The sequence below is a fragment of the Aotus nancymaae genome, unplaced genomic scaffold (genome assembly GCF_030222135.1).
Source record: "Aotus nancymaae isolate 86718 unplaced genomic scaffold, 86718_ANA_hifiasm-v0.15.2.pri h1tg000038l, whole genome shotgun sequence".
NCBI classification, from domain to species: Eukaryota; Metazoa; Chordata; class Mammalia; order Primates; family Aotidae; genus Aotus; species Aotus nancymaae.
The window spans coordinates 1,569,238-1,591,129 of record NW_026988452.1 but is presented as its reverse complement, the minus strand read 5'-3'; the positions used below and the strand labels follow the sequence as shown (position 1 = coordinate 1,591,129).

General features: G+C 49.0%; 1 protein-coding gene across 1 annotated transcript in view; it reads left to right on the top strand.

Moving 5' to 3' along the window:
- The first annotated feature begins 3,097 nt into the window (after positions 1 to 3,097).
- TRAK1 (trafficking kinesin protein 1) overlaps positions 3,098 to 21,892 on the top strand; it is a 211,292-nt gene continuing 192,497 nt past the window's right edge. The window contains exon 1 of the mRNA XM_021666616.2: positions 3,098 to 3,118. The gene's annotated coding sequence lies outside the window, so the exon portion shown is untranslated. The remainder of the gene's footprint in view (positions 3,119 to 21,892) is intronic.

The following is a 21,892-nucleotide window of genomic DNA, read 5'->3' as shown; positions in this document are numbered from 1 at the left end:
CGCTGTCGCCGGGACCTCTGCCTGATACTGCGTAAAGCAAGGACTTGCCGGGGCCGTGACTGTTTTCCCTTCTTGAATCCATCCTGCTTCCCTCCCAGGTTCCTGTTCCACTGGCTTCCAGCAGCAGCAGGCCAGCAGCCGCTCCAAGTAGCTCATCAGCTCTGGCAGGTCCAGAGTTGGGGCTGTCACTGGGGCCCCGCCTGCCATCTGCTTCCTCCGAGCTGGGAGGAGGAGAGGGAAATTGGCCCCTACTCCTCAGGAGCAGAATCCAGATGCCTGTCATCTGGCACCACAGAACAAGGCAGGGACTCCAAAGAGTGAATGACTTCGAAATTTTCTACCAGCCTTAACTGAATCTCACGGATCTAGGGAGTGGCAGGCAGCTGGTAGATGCAAAGAGAGTGGAACAAATTTGGCAGACAAGTGGTAGTTACAGGTCTACCGCTAACTTGATGCTCCTGTGGACACACACTACTTTTCTGCCCACGGTTTCCTGAAAATGAGCAGGTTAGACCAGATGATCTCAAAGAACCCCCAGCTCTAGGATTCTTAAATTACAGCGCTGGAATGAATCTGATCTGTTGGTTGTACTTCAAATGGTCTAATTTTTTTCTTGAGAGCCTTCACTGTGGGTAACAGCACCGTGTCTGTTCTGGATCCGCTATGAGAGCTCTGGCATATCTGCTCTGGCATGCTCCTGGATGCCATGCCCATTTACAGACAGTTTTTTTGGTAATTGAAAATGATTTTTTTTGTAATTAAAAATTGTATTGCGATAATGGTAGGTTCACATTCAGTTGTAAGAAATAATATGTTCGGCCTAGTTTTCCCCAATGACAACATTTTGCAAAACCTCAATATTATATCATATACTAGGATATTGGCCTTGATACAATTTACCTATCTTATTCAGATTTTCCCAGTTTTCCTCATACTCATTTGCATGTGTATCAGGTTCTAGATCATTTTATCACCTGTGCTACCATAATCAAGACGTTTAACAGTTCCAAAGTCACAAAGATCCCTTGTGTTCCCTTTTATATCACACCTGCTTTCTCCTCACCTTACTTCATCCCCCAATGTGATGGATTTTCCAAATCTTTTTATTTGGAAATAAGTTCAAACTTACAGAAATGTTTAAGTACACCCCATATGCAGATTCACTGATAATATGCAGCTTACCTTTATTGCCCACTTAGCTTTATCATTTTTCCTATCAAGATGTTTTTCCCTTGAATCATTTGAAGGTAAGCTGCATATGCTATGACCTTTCTTACAAGATACTTCAGTGTGTATTTCCTAAGAATGAGATATCTTTGTACATAACCATAGCAGAAGTTATCAACGTCAGTAAGTTTAACATTGATCCAGTGCTTTAGTCTATGACATGTATTGTGACTCTGTCAGCTGGTGAAGCATTCCCCCTCCTCTAGTACGGGACGCAGTGTAGATCAGGCATGGCATTTAGCTGCCCTGAGTCTTTAGAACCCTTTAATCCGTAACATTTCCCGAGCTTTCTTTTGATTTTAAGGACACTGGCATTTTTGCACAATGCAGCCCCTTCCTCTTTTTAATGGGTGGTCCTTATTTGGGGTTGTCTGGTGTTTCATCATTCCGGTTCAGACGATGCGCCGTCCCCAGGGATACTGCGGCTGATGTGGACATGAACTCCATCTACTCTCACCGGCGATGGAAATTTTGATCACCCGGTCCGGGTGCGGCCTGCCTACCTCCTTGTATAGCTCCTATCTCCGCTCTTCTACCAACAGGTCTGAACCACCTATGGGGAGACACATCAGGCCAGGCAAGTATCTGCCAGCCAGTCGGTGCCCCTAGAGTCGGCGTCCACGGCGTCCATGGATGCTTCTTGCCGGAGCCGATCTCCAGCACACACTGGATGATGTCTCCGAGTCAGGTCTACGCCAGCATGAGAAACCAGCTTTCGCGGTGTTCAGTTTCCTTACACCTTTGCATCCGGTCTGAGTCTTCAAGTCCTCCCGACGTCCTCTGTGACCCCTGGGCAGAGAAGTAGACTCGGCAGCCTCAGCTGGAAATGCGATCACGTGGGTTGCTCCCCGTTAAACCGTCCACAAGTGATTTGCATAACAGGGTGGCCTGCGAGCTAGACTTCCTGGGTCGGTTCCTGATTCCCCGGGCTGTCCCCCGCCCCCACCGCCCGCACCCCTGGGTGGCATCTTGCCCCGAACGCCAGCTCCGTCCCCCGCAGCCTCGTCCCCGCCCAGCTCCATCCTCCTCCATTTAAACCCACGGGCGTCTTTGCCCTGCGGGGACAGAACGGCTGGACCTCCACGGCGTTCGCGACCCTCAGCGCCCGGACTCGGGAGGGACCGCACAAGTGCCCGGAGTGGAGCGGCGCTCGGGGCGGGCGCGACCAGCTTTTCCGGATCCAGGTCCCGACAGGACGCTTCTCTGCGCCCCGCGGCGCGGGTGACAGCGCAGGGGCGGCCGCGGGCGAGGGAGCGGGCGCGGCTCCGGGGACCGGGACGAGGCCGCGGGGCATCCCGGAGGGCGGCGCGCAGGTGGCGGCGCGGGCGGCGGGCGGGGCCGGAGGGGGAGGGCTCGGCGCGCGTCGGGCGGTGACGGCAGCGCGGAGGGAGGGGGTGGAGCCGCCGCGCGCGGGGGAGCCATGGCGAGAGGCCGCGCCGCGCCGCCCGCATCGGAGCCCGCGCCCCCGCCCGCCGCCCCCCGGCCCGCGCGCCCGCCGCCCCCGCGCGCCCGCCGCCCCCGCAGCCCGTGACGCCCGCGCGCCGCGAGCCAGGCCCCCCCGGAGCGGGGCCACAGGCGGGAGAGCCCGGGCGCCCCTGAGCGCCCCCGGAGCCCCGCACGCCCCGACGACCCCGCGGTCGGAACCCGGGCCCGAGCCCAGGAGTGCCCGGGCAGGCGGCGGCGGAGGCGGCGGAGCGGAGGGGACCGGACCCGACCCCCCGCCCCCGAGTGTCCCACCGCCCGGCCGGCTGCAGCAGAGGGAACCGGAGCCGCCGGGCGGCCGGGGCCGGGCCGAGAACGACGCGGAGGCGGCGTAGGAAGAGCCGAGCGCCCGGCACCCCCGAGCCCCGGGACCGCGCCTGCCGCGTCGCGCTCCGTGCGCCTCCTGCGGGTAAGCCCGGGCCGGGGATGGGGGATGCGGCGTCCGGAGTGTCCACGTGAGACCGGGGCGAGTGTCCACGAGAGGCCGGGACCCTGCGGGGACGCGCTCCTGACGCCCCGGCCGCACCTGCCCGCGGCCCTCGGACCCGGAAAAGTGCCCCAGGGCTTCGTGTCGGCCCCGCCGCGTGGCTTGGATCCTCGCCCGCGCTCTGCGAGGTGACAGTGAGGCGACCTTCAGAGCGCGCGGAGCGGCCAGGCCAGCGCGCGGGCAGCACCCGGTTCCCACGCACCCGCAAGACTTAGTGAAAATGACACCCTCTGCGCGTGTAGACACCGCAGACACGCGTTTAAGAGCCTGCTTTGCGCCCTTGAGAGCCAACGAGTTCACTTCCTCACTTTTTTGACTTGATTTTTAAAGTTCTTTTCTGGTCTCCAAGGTCAGCCTCTTGCAGGTAAAAACAAAAGCAGTGAACCGCGTCGTCTCTTCCTTTGTAAAGTTGTGTTTCAGGAAAGATGTCAAAAGTCCGCCTGCTCCGAGGCTGGCGCTGGGCGCCCCTCCCCGTTCAGCTTCCCCGTTTTAGACCCTCGGCTGCACTTGTGTAGACACTGAAATTAGCCTCCGCTTTGAGAGCCTTCGAGGTATTCGTCGTTGCGCTGATGATTTTTTTTTTTCACCAGAACTTTATTTGCTTCCTAGGTGTGAACGTTGTCAGTTCTGTCTGTGATTGGTCACCTTTCCTGGAGGGTCTTTTGTTTATCTGGAAGGGAGTGGAGGTTACCATACTGAAACGATCTCGTTCCACGGTCCTTTCCCGTTTCCAGCTACCAGAGCAGCGAAGAGGAAGGCGCTCAGGCTGAGCTCTGGTTAGCCCTGGGGCCAGGCCACTGGGGACGGTCTCCCAGGTGGAGGGGAGAGACCACAGGCTGGGAGCTGGACCAGTAGGCTTGGAGAGTTGGGCCTGGAGTGACAGATGGCGCCTTCCCCCTGTCTCTGTTTGGAACGGTCATGCTCGGTTGCTCTTTGATCTTTGACCTCCGCTTTGTCAAGAGGTTCCCAGGCCAGTGTAGTCTAAGCCAGCTGGAGAGCTGAGCCCGGCCCTCGGGGATGCTGAATTGGGCTAAAGCCCTTGTCCCAGGACTGCGAGTTTGGCAAGAGTTGGGTTTCAGCTTGGCCCCAGCACCAGCTGCTTCCTGTTTGATGCCCCAGGGACCAGTTTCCCGTCCCCAGCGCTCGGCTGAGGGTATCTCCACCCTGGCTGTGTGGCGTCTCCTTCTCTCTGGTCCTGGAGTGGGAAACAGACTGAAATCCCAACCCCTCTCTCTTTATTGGCTGTGTGACCTTAATCTCTCTGCCCTGCTCTCCCCTCTCTGGGAGACAGTGTTATAAATGCAAGTGTCTGTCTATTAACAAAGTTGTATTGAACGACGTGGGAGCGCATTCAGGTCTCATTCCAACATGATTCGGTTTGCAATTTGGTAACCTTTTTGAGCCTTAGCAGGAATAATAAAGCATGTAACAGTAATTATCGTTTTATAGGTTTATTATAAGGGTCAAATCAGGTAATATAAAAGGGCTTTGGGCCACGTGTGGTGGCTTCTGCCTGTAATCCCAGCACTTTGGGAGGCTGAGGCAGGCGGATCACTTAAGATCAGGAGTTCAAGACCAGCCTGGCCAACACAGTGAAACTCCATCTCTAGTAAAATACAAACAAATTAGTAGGGCGTGGCCTGCACCTGTAACCCCAGCTACTTGGGAGGCTGAGGCAGGAGAATTGCTCCCAGGAGTTGGAGGTGCAGTTAACTGAGATTACACCATTGCACTCCGGCCTGCGCAACAGAGTGAGACTCTGTCACAAAAAAAAAAAAAAAGAAAAAAGAAAAGAAAGAAAGAAAAAGGACTCTAATCTATTTAACTCATCTATATTTGGCATACACTGTCATTTTTGTAGGGGGAAGAGAAGAGGATGCTCTTTTTGAAAGATGGAGATGTTCGGAGGAAAACTGTGTCTTCATGAACTCAAGGGCTCCTGTGGGTTCTTAGGTTTTATTTTATTCTTGGAAAGAGATATACTGTTGTTTGACAGAGTTACACTGTTGTTTGACAGAGTTACACTGTTGAGTGAATGGGTCTTCTGGCTTCTCACCTCCCTTTTTCCCCTTCTTTTCAAACAAATGTTCCCTATTCTGACTTGTCTTCTTAGATGTATCTAAATGGAGGCCACTTTCAGTGTTGAAAAGTGCAAAGTTTTAGTGAAGAGACAGTAAATAATTGCGTATGTGTAAAACTGGGTGTCTCCTGAGTTACACAGAATACCAGTGATGTTTAGCTGCTTAAAGAAAGGCTTTGATAGGCATTTTGTGAACGGCTGTGTGGTATTATTCATTATAGTGAGACATTTCTTTAATTATTGTTGATAGTGCACCTGAGGTGGAAGAGGGTGGAATGGGGTGGGAGGGGGAATGGGGTGGGAGGGGGAATGGGGTGGGAGGGGAGCTCTTGAAATCTTTGGTCTTTTTTTTTAATCCGAAATATACTGTTTTTATTTTATAGTACTGTTTCTTGTGGAGCAGGGCTAACTCATGGGCAGTGTGCCCGTAGTCAGCCTGTTTGGATGTCATTAAATTTTTTTTTTTTTAAACAGAGACAGGTTGTTGTTATATAACAGGTGAAGCTGGGAATAGCCCTTCCTAGAATGCCGAGGTGGGAGGATCATTTGAACCCAGGAGTTCAAGACCAGCCTGGGCAACATAGTGAGACCTCATCATTAAAAAAAAAAAAAAAAAAAAAATTAGCCAGGTGTGGTGATGTGCACCTGTAGTTCCAGCTACTAGGGAGGCTGAGGTAGGAAGATCTCTTGAGCCCAGGAGGTTGAGGCTGCAGTGAGCCATGACTGCAGCATTGTACTCTAGCCTAAGTGACAGAGTAAGACCCCCATCTCAAAACAAACAACAACAACAAAAATTGCTGACTGAGTCAAAAAGTGCTTTTTTTTTTTTTTAAAGTAGAGATAGAGTTTCGTCTTGTTGGCCAGGATGGTCTGGATCTCTTGACCTTATGATCCGCTCTCTTTGGCCTCTCAAAGTGCTGGGATTATAGGCATGAGCCACCGTGCCCAGCCTCCAAAAAGTACTCTTAAGGAAAATGTACCTTATTTTCTCTGAGGTTCCATGGACTCCCCAGCATAAGCACATGTACCCCAGTGTGACAATCTTGGGTCTGTGTTGTTTCTAGGGTCTCTGCTAGTCCCAGGACGTTCAAAGACAGAAGATAATCTATCCAGAGGAAATGAATTTTGTACTAACATCCGACAAAGATGTTCCATCGCAGTATAAATTATCCACATTTGAATGTTAAATAAGACCATGCTGTGGGTACTCAGGTGACTTTAAAAATCTTTTTTTTTTCTTTTAAGAAGTAGGTGAAAATAACTGTGAACATGTGGACTAAGTGGCTTGACATTTCCTGAAAGCATCTCTTTAGCATACTATTCAGGGCGCTGTGCGTTCCTCCTTAATGACTAGAATTCGTTACTAGATAACATGATTATGCTGATTAAAAGATGCCACTGTCTACTGATTTATGTTCACACGGATTAACTGTTAGCAAATCCTATCTTCCATTACATAGATGCAGGTTGATTTATGTCACTTAAAATGCACATTAATTAGAATAGGGACATAGGATCTCACTTTTTTCTCTCGCTCCAGGATTACTGAGATAAAGCATTTATGCGTATGGAGAACCATGGGATTTTAGAAGTTGTCCATTCGTTCCTCTGCTTGCTTTGGTAAAATTAGAAAGTTCTTTTTTTTAGAGATAGAATCTCTCTGTTGCCTGCGCTGAAGTGCAGTGGCGTGATCATAACTCGCTGTAATTTTGAACTCCTGGGTGCAAGCCATCTTCCCGCTTTGGCCTCCCAAGTAGCACACGTGCCGCCACACCTGGCTAATTTTCTTTTTCTTTTTTAAAATTATTTTGTAGAGATGAGGTCTTCCTATGTTGCCCAGGCTGCCCGGGCCTCAAGCGATCCTTCCGCCTTGACCTCCCTAAGTACTGGGATTACAAGCATGAACCACTGTACCTGGCCAGGCCGTTCTTTAACATAAACCGCATGCGCTGTGGTCTGGATGTTTGTTGTGCTGACATCCTGTAAGCCCTCAGTTTTTAAGTTTTGCAGAATGTGGAGCAGATATGATACAACCTACTCTAGATGCGCAGCGCCTGGTGCAGGCTGCCTCCTTTGATTATGGATTCCCATCAAATAATGTCTAGTTTGAGATGTGACCAAAGATAAGATGTCTCCCTATAATGTTAGAAGTGGTTTGGCTTCACCTGTATTACTAGGTCAGGAATTTGGACCTTGAGGAGCAGGTAAACAATGAGAGCAGAAACCACCCTTGAATCTATGTTTGTCTGGGGGCCATTAGGAAGTATTTCTTGGAGAGTGGGGAAGACAGATTCCTTTGCCTTCCAGAAGGATCGATTGCCCTCAGCGCGATGAGAAGGTCGGGCAGAGAGGGACTGCAGGCGGCCTGGCGGTTCATGCCACGGGGACTGACGGGCCAGATTCGTGGTGGAACCAGGTGGCCGTGTTCTGGCTGCAGGACACGGCGGGGAGAGAACACGGCCGTGAGAGGCGATGCTGGCGGGCTCTGCTTCTGCCTGCCTTTTGCTTGTGGCCGTGCTCTATGAAACAAATATTTTATATCATGTTGCGTTACCATCGAAGGCTGACAGATTAACTGAACCTTTCGTTTCTTATCTTAGCTTTGTTGATTTTGCTTAGCACTCCACTTGCACTGCCCGTAACTCCTTGTAGGTAGCCACTGCTGTGACCTGCATTGCCACAGGACAGTTGTGCCTGTTTTTGAACCTCACGTGAATAGCGTCGGATGGTGTGCACTGTTGTGTCCGGTCTCTTTTGCTCAACGTTTTGTCCGCGACATTCACCCATTTGTTGCGTGTTCTGGTGCTTCATTCCATTTTGGTGCAGAATAGTATCCCATTGTACCGTTACACCGTGATTTGTTCATACAGTTACCTGTTGATGGACATTTGGGCTTTTTCCATTTGGGGCTATCATGAATAAATCCACTGTGAACTAGATATGTAAGTACTCGTTTCTCTTGGGTATGTGCTCAGGAGTGGATTATTAGGTCGTAAGGCATATGTTCGGCTTTAGTAAATGTTAAGTTTTCCAAGTGTTCGTTCCTCTTTGGATGTGGTATATGAGACTTCCAGAAGAGAAAACGGTAACTCAGGAAAACAGTGTGCTACGTCTTGTGATTCTGAATACAGGGCTCCCACAATAAAATAGGTTTGCCTGTTGGACTTCCCGTCGGGGAGTTTGGTAATCTGATACCCGAGGAGATCTAGCAAGACAGTTATAGTATCAAGGGGAGGTCCAGAGGTGTGGGCTTTGCCTGCACTGTAGAATTTCCAACCTGGGAAGAAAATTGGAGGTTTAAACTAAAGGGACAGATTCTTGTCATGTTACAAAGTTGGAATTGGCAAGCTTTATGCTGGAAAATTAAAAACACTAAACAAACAAAAAACCAAACCTATGATTCAGGAATAGCATTACAATGATTTAGAGGAAAGGTGGGGAGGAGGAAATGAGCAATTTGTTATGCGTATGACTCACTGGTACTGTGTCTCTGAGTATTACGTTTGGGTGCAGAATTTCCAAGACAATTGATTTACTGGCTTTCATAGTAGAGAAGAAAAGAGTGTCACCTAGACAGCGAGCATTTCTTTTCCACCTTTGCATCTAGGATATGTTTTAAATAAAATACAGAATACAGTTGTGCAGTTGCTTTATGTGCCTGAGTGAGATGTAGCTGTTTTCATTCATTAGTTAAACAGTTAAACCCTTCCTGTTTAACAGCGTAGACACAGTGCAGCACACCACTGATGTGTTTGAAGCCATGTTTCTTTTACCCCTGTAAGATTGGTGCTTAGGTGCGTTGAACCCAACAACTCCTGTTTATGACAGGCAGCTTCGGAATCATCACCTTATATGATAACCTCATACAGTTATTATTTTTTTTTTAATGGAGTCTCACTCTGTCACCCAGGCTGAAGTGCAGTGGCATGATCTTGGCTCACTGCAACCTCTGTCTCCCAGGTTCAAGCAATTCTCTTGCCTCAGCCTCCCAGGTAGCTGGGATTACAGGCACCCGCCATCACGTCCAGCTAATTTTTTTATTTTTTATAGAGATGGGGTTTCACCACGTTGCCCAGGTTGATATCGAACTCCTGACCTCAGGTGATCCACCTGCCTTGGCCTCCCAAAGTGCTGAGATTACAGGCATGAGCCACCACACCCAGCCCTCTTACAGTTATTAAGAGGATTATGTGAATTTATACATACGGTTGGCTGAGAGGAAGCATTTGTGTTAGCCGTAATTACTGTTTACTGAACTCCTTATGATCCATTCATCCACAAATAGTTTGGGAACAGGTATTATTTGCCACACCTCAAGGGTGGGGTGTGCGCTGGCCTTCGTCTGTATGACAGTGGCAGGAATAGACCCCTTGGCCTAAAGCACAGATGTGAGCTACGGTTTTTGCTCACCTGGCAAGTAGCTTCCCTGTTTTGACTTTGAGGAGAAAGGGTTAACCTTGCAGTGGTCCCAAGACATTAGAAGAATCCCTTTGGATTTGAATATCAAGACATTCCAAAGGAGTCTTGTGGTAAAAACGTAGTTTGGTGTTATATATTTGAGAAAACATCTTTCTATTTGAGCAAACAAGCAGATTGTTATTATTACAGCCGAGGATAAAAGGCGTGACAGCCAAATCATTGGCAAAATTAGACTAAAATACTGACTGGTGCAGTAGATGTTTCACACCATATTTGAAAGATAGGAAAGTAATTAGTCTTATTAAATTTCTGGCCGGGTGTGGCAGCTTACACTTGTAATGCTAGGACTTTGGGACGCCAAGGCGGGTAGATTGCTTGAGCCCAGGAGTTGGAGATCAGCCTGGGCAATATGGTGAAACCCCATCTCTACAAAAACTACTAAAATTAGCTGGGCATGGTGGTGTGCCCCTGTAGTCCCATCTATCTGGGAAGCTGAAGCAGATGATCGCTTAAGCCTGGAGACAGAGTTGCAGTGAGCCATGATTACACCACTGCACTCCAGCCTTGGCAATGGAGAGAGACCCTGTCTCAAAAAAAAAAAAAAAAAAATTAGTGCAAGAGGAATGTTTTTACAACAATTGAGTGTTACCTTGCAAAACTTTTAGCTGGGCTGAGTCTCTTGATGTTATAGTAGAGATGATAGTCGTGAAGGGAATAAAGAAAATAAATATTCTGTCTGGGCCTGGTGGCTCACGCCTGTAATCCCAGCACTTTGGGAGGTCGGGGTGGGCGGATCACCTGAAGTTGGGAGTTCGAGACCAGCCTGACCAACATAGAAAAACCCCTTCTCTACAGAAAATACAAAATTAGCCGGGCGTGGTGGTGCATGCCTGTAATCCCAGCTACTCAGGAGGCTAAGGTGGGAGAATCGCTTGAACCTGGGAGGCGGAGGTTATGGTGAGCCAAGATCGTGCCACCGCACTCCAGCTTGGGCAACAAGAGTGAAACTCCGTCTCAAAAAAAAAGGAAAGAAAGAAAGAAAGAAAGAAAATAAATAAATATTCCTGGGAGTCTGGTTGTCTTATAATCTAGTTTTCATTCTTTACGGCATACTGAATTCTCTGGCAAGAGGCAGCATTGCCAGCATTGATCATTACAAGCAGGTTTGAGAACTTCCCTCACAAACTCAGAAGTTGCATCTGTATTTGGTCACTAGGGTGAAAAAGGGATGCAGTTTGTAGATTTTCCAAAGAGAAGGCCCATGGCAGGGTTGGGTGGCGTTAGGGGTGGCACCGGCTTCACCTTGGTAAACGTGTCCCAGGCCAGCACGTGACCCTCCACGACGACTGACACCCGACGGCAGCTCTGGCTGTACTGAGTGATGGAGGGCGTGTTAGTAGATGCCCAGCAGATGAGCCGTGCCCGTTGAAGAGGTAGGGAGGGTAGGGAAGGGGCAGAGTGAAGGATAAGGCCGGGGTCTCCGAGTTGGACCACCGTTAATCAGCCGTCCCAGTGGTGAGGACCTGGAGGGTCTTGTCTTGTTTTGAATATACTGAGTTTGATGTGCTCCTGAGTTTTTTGTTTGCTTGTTTGTTTGTTTTCAGATGGAGTCTCCTCTGTCACCCAGACTGGAGTGCAGTGGCACGATCTCGGCTAGGCGATTCTCCTGCCTCAGCGTCCTGAGCAGCTGGGACCACAGGCGTATGCTGCCACCATGCCCGGCTAATTTTTTTTTTGCATTTTTAGTAGAGATGGGGTTTCACCGTGTTGGCCAGGATGGTCTCGATTTCCTGACCTCATGATCTGCCCGCCTCGGCCTCCCAAAGTGCTGGGGTTACAGGCATGAGCCACCGCGCCTGGCCAGTGATTACAGGTGTGAGCCACCGCTCCTGGCCACTCCTGAGATTTCTAAGTGGAGATCTTTAGGGCAGTGGGACATCTGGGCCTGACACTTGACAGAGGGATAGGAGTTTGAAGCAAGGGTTTGGGGACCATTCCTGTGTAGACAGGAGTGATATCCGTGTGTAGAACTCACAGAGGAGTAAGTAAGTAGAGTTCGGGAGGCCAGAAGTGTAGGGGGGGAGAGAGTGTTCTTTTGGTGAAGGGTAGGGTTGACAGGGTCACTCCCTGTGAGAGGCCAAGTGAGATAAAGGCTAAAATGTCCTTTGGGTTTGTTTACACATAATAGGTATGCAGGTATTTCTAGTTGTATCATTTACTTCTTTATTTCTCAGAAGAGATGCTGGCTTAGCCTTGCAAACATCTTAAAAAATTTTTTTTTGAGATAGGGTCTTGCTCTTTTCTCCAGGCTAGAGTGCAGTGGTAGTGATGACAGCTCACTGCAGCCTCCACCTCCTGGGCTCAAGCGTTCCTCCCACCTCAGCTTCTGGAGTACCTGGGACTACAGGCATGCACCACCATGCCTGGCTATTTTTAAAAATTTTTTTGTTGAGACAGTGTTTCACCATGTTGCCTAGGTTGGTCTTGAACTCCTGGCCTCAAGTTATCCTCCCACCTTGGCCTCCCAGAGTGCTGGGATGGATTATAGGTGTGAGCCACGGTGCCCAGGCTCCTTGTAAACATCTTATGGCAGCATGTTGACTGTAAGAGTTCTTGTGACGTTTATGAAATGTTACAGGTTTCCTTGCCGTGATCATCTGTGCTTGTCTTATGAGTCCTTGAAACTAGTGAGCTCATGGCTGAGAGCGGTGGCTCGTGCCCGTAATCCCAGCACCTTGGGACCTGAGGCGGGTGGATCACCTGAGGTCAGGAGTTTGAGACCAGCCTGGCCAACACAGTGAACCCGATCTCTACTAAAAATACAAAGATTAGCCAGGTGTGGTGATGTGTGCCTGTAATCCCAGCTACTGGGGAGGCTGAGGCAGGAGAACCCAGGAGGTGGAGGTTGCAGTGAGCCAAGATCACGCCATTGCACTCCAGCCTGGGACACAAAAGTGAAACTCCATTTCAAAGAAAGAAAGAAAGAGAGAAAGAGAGAGAGAGAGAGAGAGGGAGAGAGGGAGGGAGGGAAGGAAGGAAGGAAGGAAGCAAAGAAACTAGTGAGCTCTGAGATTTTACTGTACTTTCTTGTGATTCTTATGTCTTACTTGAGGTTTTATAGCTGTTCTATTGGAGTTACAGAATCATGGTAAAATTGGAGAGAAATGGAAACTGCTTATTTTAGCAGAAACCTCTGCAGCCCCTATGAGAATGGATAAATTAAGAAATCTGACAATATAAAGTGCTGACGAGAATGTGGAATAACTGCAAGTCGGTGTATAACATCCAGAGGAACAACTTGTTGGAAAACTGTTAATATTTACTGAGGCTGAGCATGTGCCTTTTGACTCAGTGATCCACTCAGGTATTCACGGAAAAGAAACAAATGCTTATGTACTGAGCTCATAGCAGCTTTACTCATGATAGCCCCCGACTGGAAGAAGCTCACACGTCCATCAGCAGGTGACTGAATAAGCAAAGCATGGTGTAGCCATACCGTGGAATACTACTCAGCAGCGTAAAAGGCAATGGAGCACGAATACTCAAAACGGATAGATGAGTGTTGCAGACAAAATGCTGAGTGAGAGAAACCAGACATAAAAAGTACACACCGTGTGACCCCATGTGTGTGAAGTTCAGAAACAGGCACGGTTACCCTGTGGTGATGGAGGTCCGCGTGGTGGTTTCCTGTGAGGAGGTGTTGACAGTACAAGGCGTGTGTGTGTGAAAATTACTGTGCCCGTAAATTTCCAGCTGCTTGAGGCTGAGGCGGGAGGATTGCTTAGAGTCAGGAGTTCAAGGCAGAGTACACTCTGATCGTTCCTGTGAACAGCCACTGCACTCCAGCCTGGGCAGTATCACGAGACTTCCTCCCAAGAAAATAAAAAGAAAAAAGTTAAAAAAAAATGGAGCTCAATGTTTAAGATAATGAAAAGTTCTGGATAATTTGTCAGCTGTCAGAACAAGCCTGTCTAACCTGTGGCCCAGGATGGCTTTGAATGTGGCCCCCAAACACGAATTCATAAACTTCCTTAAAACATTGAGACATTTTGCGATTTTTTTTTTTTCTTTTTTAGCTCATCAGGTATTGTTAGTGTATTTTATGTGTGACCCATGCAATTCTTCTTCCAATTTTGCTCAGGAAAGCCAAAAAAATTGGACACTCCTATCTTAGGTGGCAATGCAGCATGATGTAAAATATTTATTCAAATATTCAAAGTCTGATTTCACTGTGACACACTGACACACACACACACACGCACACACACACACACACACACCCCTCCATCGGTGATCCTGAAGCTGTTGCCCAGTCTTTGATGTAGCTGATGAGCCTGGTGTTTATTCCTTCCTTGGCTTGCCCCACGTGTATTGTTATTAATGTGGGCCAGGGCCTGACTAGGGTTGTACAAAATTTAAGGGAGGGTGCCAGAACCCTCAGTCATCAAGATAAATAGTATTTTAATGTAATACTTAAAAATATAAATGCAAACAATTCTGTGATGAACAAAATATCAAAATTTTAATTAAAGCCAGGACTGGTGGGCCGGGCGCGGCGGCTCATACCTGTAATCCCAGCACTTTGGGAGGCCGAAGCGGGTGGATCATAGGGTCAGGAGTTCAAGAGCAGCCTGCCCAACATGGTGAAACCCCATCTCTACTAAAAAAATACAAAAATTAGCCGGGCGTGGTGGTACGCGCCTGTAATCCCAGCTACTCAGGAGGCTGAGGCAGGAGAATCGCTGGAACCCGGGAGGCGGAGGTTGCAGTGAGTGGAGATAGTGCCAGTGCACTCCAGCCTGGGCAACAAGAGCGAAACTCTGTCCAAAAAAAAAAAAGACAGGATTGGCATTATTGGATATTTTTGCTTTTGGCTCTGATGTGGCATAGCAGGGCACTGTTGTGGACCTGAAGATGGAGCCAGAAGGAATCTCTTAAGACTTGAGAAAGAGTGACTTGACCTGGAGGTGTGACCAAAAAGAGTGAAAAGGCAAGACTGGAAGAACAGAGACCAAAATTGCAATCGATTGTGTTAACGCTTCCGTTGTTTCGTGAGTGGAAACAACTGTGCTGCGTCTCAAAGGGGATTCTTCTCAGTTTATTAAACGTTCCAACAAAAGGGAATAATGTATAAATATTTATGGTAGTCCTTAGAATACTGTATCTTTGAAGTTTAGTGAATTTTGCAGTGTTTAACTTATGGCAACAATAGCATTGGTGTTTTAAGTTAAAACAGGGCATTGTCGAGGGTTACATAACTTATTCATGATATTAACAAGATATAAACACCGTGTTTCTGTGTGTAACTGTTTAATAGTAGATGAAGTTAATGATTGCCCGCTTTTAGCTAATCATGTGATTGCTATTGAAATAAATACTTGCTAGACAGGGATAGAGCTAGTAATTTGTTAGCGTCAGTACTTCATGCTTGCATACACACCATGTTGTGTTTCCAAGCCTGCGTTTTGAAACGTGGCCTTCTCTGTCTTTTTCTGGTGAGTGAACCCCAAGTGTCTCACTGTAGCCATTTGACTCTTCCTGGCTGTCAGGATGTGTTGCCCTGGACTGAGAGTGAGTGACCCCAGATTTTTCAGCTTCTCTTCCAATTGCTATGGATACCACATCAGTGCCAACGTGAGCCCTCTTGTCACTTTCTACAGCTTCCCCTCAGGAGCCGAAACCCTTCCCCTTCCTGATGCTAAGGCACAGTTTCTTAAAGTGCTAGAGAGCTTTTGAAAGTATACTGTGATGGGAATTAGTTTCAAAGGATTATACCAGAAGGGGTTAAAACTTCCCAACCTTGTGAAAACCTCACTTCTTTGTTTGCTGTGCCTCAGTCAGTGGGAAAGTCTTCCTGCCAGACACAGCTTCCCTGCCCAGTGCTCCCGAGACGAGACGCCTGCAACTTGGACCCTGGCAACCAGGCACGCTGGGGCACGCTGGCCTTCCGTTGTGGTGTAGAAAGTTTTTCATTTGGAGTTCCGTTTTAAAAATAGATGTAGGGTTATTTATATCTCCTTGCATTAATTTTGATAGGTTGTGTATTTGAAGGGCTTTATCCACTTTAAGCTGCTGAATTAATTGGCGTGATTCTGACTCTTTCAGTGTCCATAAGATCTGTAGTGATGTCCCCGTCTTTTATTTCTGGCGTTTGCCTTTCACGTTAAGAATGTGTCCAAAGGGAGAGGGGAAGGAAAAAAGAAGAATGTGTCTGTTCAGAGGAACTGCTGGATCGGAGTAACGTAGCTCCAGAAAGTGGGAGGGGGTGGTTTCTGGAAGGGGAGAATGAATAAAGCATGCCTGTGGGGGAGGGCGGGACGGGGACTGCTTCTCAGTGGCAGCCTCCTCTCTCTGGAGAAGCTGCTGGAGAAGGAGCCGTCACGTGGGTGGTGAGCTCATTAGGCTGGGGACACCAGCTGTGCTATTATTAGGGCTTTTAAAGTCCGTGGCAGATGTTCCGAGGCGGAGTTCCAGCCCTGTTCACTTCCCACATATGGCCTGATACAGTACACAGAGGAAAGAGGGACCTTTAACAAGCAGCTTTCCCTGCAGCACGTCCCCGTTTCTCCTCCGTGAACTTTTTCTTTTCTTTCTTTATGTCTCTGTTTGTTCCTCCCTCTGCTGTTTGTTCTTCCTCTTTTTTCTCCCTTTCTTTCTCCTTCTGTCTCTTTCTTGCTCTCCTCTATTTTTCTGTACTCTCGTTCTTTCTGTCTCTCCCTCCATCCCTCCCTTCTTCCTTTTTTATTTAATCCTTTGTGGAACTGGAAGAGGACTCAGTGGGACATGAAGAAATCTTGCTTATTTTAGATTAAAAGTGAGCCTTGGCATTTCACAGAAAGTGTAAGAAATGCGGGCAAGTCTCAGGGCGATCCTGTACTAAAGTTTTTTCTGACAAGAGCCTGGTTTGAGCTGCGTGGTTAGCTTGCTGTCCTCTTCGTCCTGTGGCGCAGTGGTCATCTTGCACAGGACCACCTTTACCTCAGGGCACTGATTATTTCTGCGTACCAGTTCGTGTGTTGTTAGTTTGGCTAACCACCTTTTCTGCAGCTGTTGTCCTGGGTCTCAGTGATCCAGTGATTGAAGAGATCAGTGATCTTTTTTTTTTTGAGGTAGAATCTCACTCTGTTGTCCAGGCTGGAGTTCAGTGGCATGATCTGAGCTCACTGCAACCTCTGCCTCCCAGGTTCAGGCGATTCTCCTGCCTCAGCCTCCTGAGTAGCTGGAACTACAGGCGCGTGCCACCACGCCCGGCTAATTTTTGTATTTTTAGTAGAGATAGGGTTTCACTGTGTTGGCCAAGCTGGTCTCAAACTCCTGACCTCAGGTGATCTGCCTGCCTCGGCCTCCCAAAGTGCTGGGGTTACAGGCGTGAGCCTCTGTGCCCAGCCAATTTGGGCATTTTTCTTCAAAAGACAGTAAATATATCTATTTTAGAAAAGTACTCTTATATTTTAAACATTATTTAGTTGTAGAAAATATTTTTTTTTTTTTTTTTTTTTTGAGATGGAGTTTCGCTCTTGTTACCCAGGCTGGAGTGCAATGGCACAATCTCGGCTCACCGCAACCTCCTCCTCCTGGGTTCGGGCAATTCTCCTGCCTCAGCCTCCTGAGTAGCTGGGATTACAGGCACGCACCACCGTGCCCAGCTAATTTTTTGTATTTTTAGTAGAGATGGGGTTTCACCATGTTGACCAGGATGGTCTCGATCTCTTGACCTCGTGATCCGCCCGCCTCGGCCTCCCAAAGTGCTGGGATTACAGGCGTGAGCCACCGCGCCCAGCCGAAAATATGTTTTAAAAAGCCCAAAACCTAAACTATACAGTGAGACCAGTTTGAGAGAGAGTTACTTAGCTGGGTAACTAATTATTAATATGTTCATTTCCCTGTGAATTCAGAGATTGGGAAAGAAAACCAGGAACAACCGTTTTTCATTTCTCTAATTTTATCTGAAGGAGGAGAATTGTAATGTAGGAAACCACTCATAAAGCCTTTTCTCTCAATGGCGGGCTCTGTTTTTCTTCTTTTTGAGATGGAGTTTTGCTCTCGTTGCCCAGGCTGGAGTGCAGTGGTGCAATCTCAGCTCAGTGCAACCTCCACCTCCCGGGTTCAAGCGGTTCTCCTGCCTCAGCCTCCTGAGTAACTAGGATTATAGGTGCCCACCACCACGCCCAGCTATTTTTTTGTATTTGTAGTAGCGACAGAGTTTCGCCATGCTGGCCAGGCTGGTCTTGAACTCCTGACCTCAGGTGATCCACCCGCCTTGGCCTCCCAAAGTGCTGGGATTACAGACGTGAGCCACCGCGCCCGGCCGCAGCCTCTGTTCTTACAAACTAGTGGATGCAGGTACTGGAACACCAGGGGGTGGGCCACGTGCTTACAGGCTGCCTAACATGACAGTTGCTGAGTGGTTTATGCTTATTCCAGAAATGTATGGTTGGCCCTGATTTCACACGTCTTCAGCGGGTAAAAATCACCTTTGATTAGAGTCGGGATTCCTGGCAGACTGGGGAGCTGGAGACCCACTTAGATCAATGATTGCTAATTGTGTGCTGTGTGGCTTCCCTGGGCCAGGCGTTGAGTTATGACAGTAAATGAGACGGTCCAGGTCTGGGGGCAGATGGAAGAGACTCAAAGTAGTGATAGGTGTAGGATATGAGACCAGGTAGTGACTAGGGGAGAGGATGCGGTGGCGGCAGAGGTGTCTTTAGGGAGGTTATGGGTGAGCAGAGACAGAATGAGGATTGAGCCATGGGAACATAAGGAGGCAAAGCTTCCCAGGCAGAGCAAACAGCAAAAGCAGAGGCCTTGGTGAGAAGGCCAGTGTGGTGCAGTGCAGGGGGCTCCTGGGGAAAGTGGACGCGGATAAAGCCGGGAGTTACTCAGCGGAGGGCGCATACCCTTACGGCCGCCTGCTGTGAGAAGTGGGTATTTTAATCTGCGTAGGATTGGGAGCTACTGGAGGATCCTGAGTATGGAGGAAGCTGCAGGGGAGTGACAAGAATTGATTGATTTTTGGATTATTTATTTATGAGACAGGGTATCTTAGGCTAGTCTAACGTTGCTATAAAGAAATACCTGAGATGGGGTAATTTATAAAGAAAGAGGTTTGATTGGCCCGTGGTTCTTCGGGCTGCACAAGAAGCACGATGCTGGCATCTGTGTGACTTCTCGGGAGCCCTCAGGAAACTTACAATCGTGGTGGGAGGGAAAGGGGGAGCAGCGCTTCACACGGCTGGAGCAGGAGGAAGAGAAAAGGCGGAGGCATCACACACTTTAAACAGTACCAAGGGGGGCAGTGTAAACCGTAAGAAAGCACCCCCATGGTCCCTCACCTCCCGCCAGGCCCCACCTTCAACACGGGATTACAACTCAACATGAAACTTGGGCGGGGACACATCCAGAGCAAGTCACAGTGTCTTGCTCTGTCACCCAGGCTGGCGGGCAGCAGTGCAGTCTCAGCTCACGGGAGCCTCAACCTCCTGGGCTCAAGTGATCCTCTCCCCTCAGCCCCTCCAGTAGCTGGGACTGCAGGTGGGTGCCACCGTCCTGGCTAATTTTGATTGTTTTTGGTAGAGGTGGGGTCTCACTATGTTGCCCAGGCTGGTCTTGAACTCCTGGGCTCAAGCCATCCTCCCTCCTTGTCGTTCCTGAGCACTAGGGTTGCAGGTGTGAGCCAATGTGCCCAGCCTGATAAGACTTTTTTTTTTTTAGACAGAGTTTCACTCTGTTGCCCGGGCTGGAGTGTGGTGGTGCGATCTTAGCTCATTACAGCCTCCGCTTCCCAGGTTCAAGTGATTCTCACGCCTCAGCCTCTCGAGTAGCTGGGATTACTGGTGCGTGCCACCGTGCCTGGCTAATTTTTGTATTTTTAGTAGAGATGAGGTTTTGCCATGTTGGCCAGGCTGGTCTCAAACTCCTGGCCTCAAGTGATCCACCTGCCTTGGCCTCCTAAAGTGCTGGGATTACAGGTGTGAGATCACAGGTGTGACTAGCCCTGATTGACTTTTTAAAAGAAATCTCAGCTGCTGTGTGGAGCCAGAGCAGGGGAGGCAGGATGGGAAGCAGGGATGGTAGAGAGGGTTTTGCACCAGGAGAGGCAGGAGGAGGGTGGTAGAAGGTGGCATTTCAAGGCAATAGAAGGATGTGATGTGCCCAGAGGGGTAGAGGGACAGGAGGAGCCGGGGAGAGAAGAGGCGAGGGTGAGGCCTAGATCTCACACACATCTAAATGGAATTTTTAAAGTCAGAAAACATTTACATAATTTTTAAATCCTGGGGTTAAAAATTGTTGGCTTGGTGCGGTGGTTCACGCCTATAGTCTCAGAACTTTGGGAGGCTGAGGCAGGAGGAGAGCTTGAGCCCTGGAGCTCGAGACCAGTCTTGGCAACATAATGGGACCCCCATCTCTACAAAAAATAACAACATTAGCCAGGCATGCTAGTGCGTGCCTGTAGTTTTAGCTACTCTGGAGGCTGAGGCAGGAGTTTGAGGTTACAGCGAGCCATGACTGTGCCACTGCACTCCAGCTCAGGGGACAGAGCAAGACCTTGTCTCAAAAAAAAAAATAGTTTTCTGAACATTCTTCAGGTGATTTGATAATACTTCCTTAGTATATGTGTTGTAAAATTTGCTTAGGCTGTGCCTGGAAGCAGTACCTCATTTGAAATTTACTGTTTTTTTTTTTTTTTTTTTTTTGAGACGGAGTTTCGCTCTCGTTACCCAGGCTGGAGTGCAATGGCGCGATCTCGGCTCACCGCAACCTCCGCCTCCTGGGTTCAGGCAATTCTCCTGCCTCAGCCTCCCGAGTAGCTGGGATTACAGGCACGCGCCACCATGCCCAGCTAATTTTTTGTATTTTTAGTAGAGATGGGGTTTCACCATGTTGACCAGGATGGTCTCAATCTCTTGACCTCGTGATCCACCTGCCTCGGCCTCCCAAAGTGCTGGGATTACAGGCCTGAGCCACCGCGCCCAGCAAAATTTACTCTTTTAAAAATGATCCTTTTTAGAGTGGGGCTGTCTGAGTTTCCTCATGACATGGATAATAACATGCCCCCAGAGTAAAGATCAGAATTTCAGGGACCAGGGACAGTATAAAAAGATTAAACAGCTGATCCAAGGCTCATCATTGTCACTCCTGCTCCCCTCAGCAATCTGAGATTAGTTCCCTGCCTGCAAAGCTGCTGGCCCTGAGCACAGCATGGGTCGGGCGGGGGCCTGGGGGGTGGAGGGTGAAGTCCGAATTCTTCCCCATGTCCTGAAAAGTGAGGGGAATCAGCTCCCTCACCCTCAGGCCTGGAGAGACTGACTGAGTCAGGAATGCTTAGCAGGTTTCCTATTTCAGTGGGTGCTGACGCTTCAAGTGGGTAAGTGGCTGAGGTTATCGGTAGAGAATCTAGACGGTGCAGTTCTCTTGGAATCTCAAGTATTTGAGGACAGAAAACCATGCTGCTTTCTGGTGGGGTATGGTAAGAATAATCAGCCCCGAGAGGTGGGCCTCTCGGGACCGCAGTGGGCGAGGCCTGCCTGGTGAATGCAGAACGTTCACCTTCCCAGGCTTCTTCGCTCCGTGCACTGTGGCCTGCTGCCCCTTGCCCCTGGTGTTTGCAGCCAGGCGCGTCTTGCCAGGTTACTGCAGGAAGCCCCAGGATTTTGCTCAAATGCACCTAGAGTGGGTCAGCCTGGAAAAACCATCTTTGCAGCCTCCAGCCTCTTCTCAGGCTTTTCCACTCTGTCTTCTTAAAATCCAAATAAATAAATATCAGACAAATGCAGCGCCAGATGAATGCCGTTGCCGTCTTGTGTGTGAATGTCGGCAACGAGACTATCGTCCTCTCTTTTATTTCCTCGAGGTTTCGTTTTGCTCCACGTCTGTGGCACCAAGCATTTTGTCACCCCATAAAACAAGCGTGCTGCTTTTCTCCCTATAACGAAACTTCGTTGTCATTGGAATCAAAGCACCGGCTGCCAGGCACGGCGGCGTGAGCCTGTAGTTTCAGCTACTCGGAGGCTGAGGTGGGAGGATCTGTTGAGCCCGAGAGTTCGAGGCTGTAGTGAGTCACGACTGCACCACCTGCACTCCAGTGTGGGCAGCAGAGTGACACCCACTCTGACTGGCTCGTGTGGAAATGTGGGAAGGGATTTTTCCTGTGGAGTTATGATCAAGTCAGCTTTTAGAACTATAAACTCTAGGCCAGT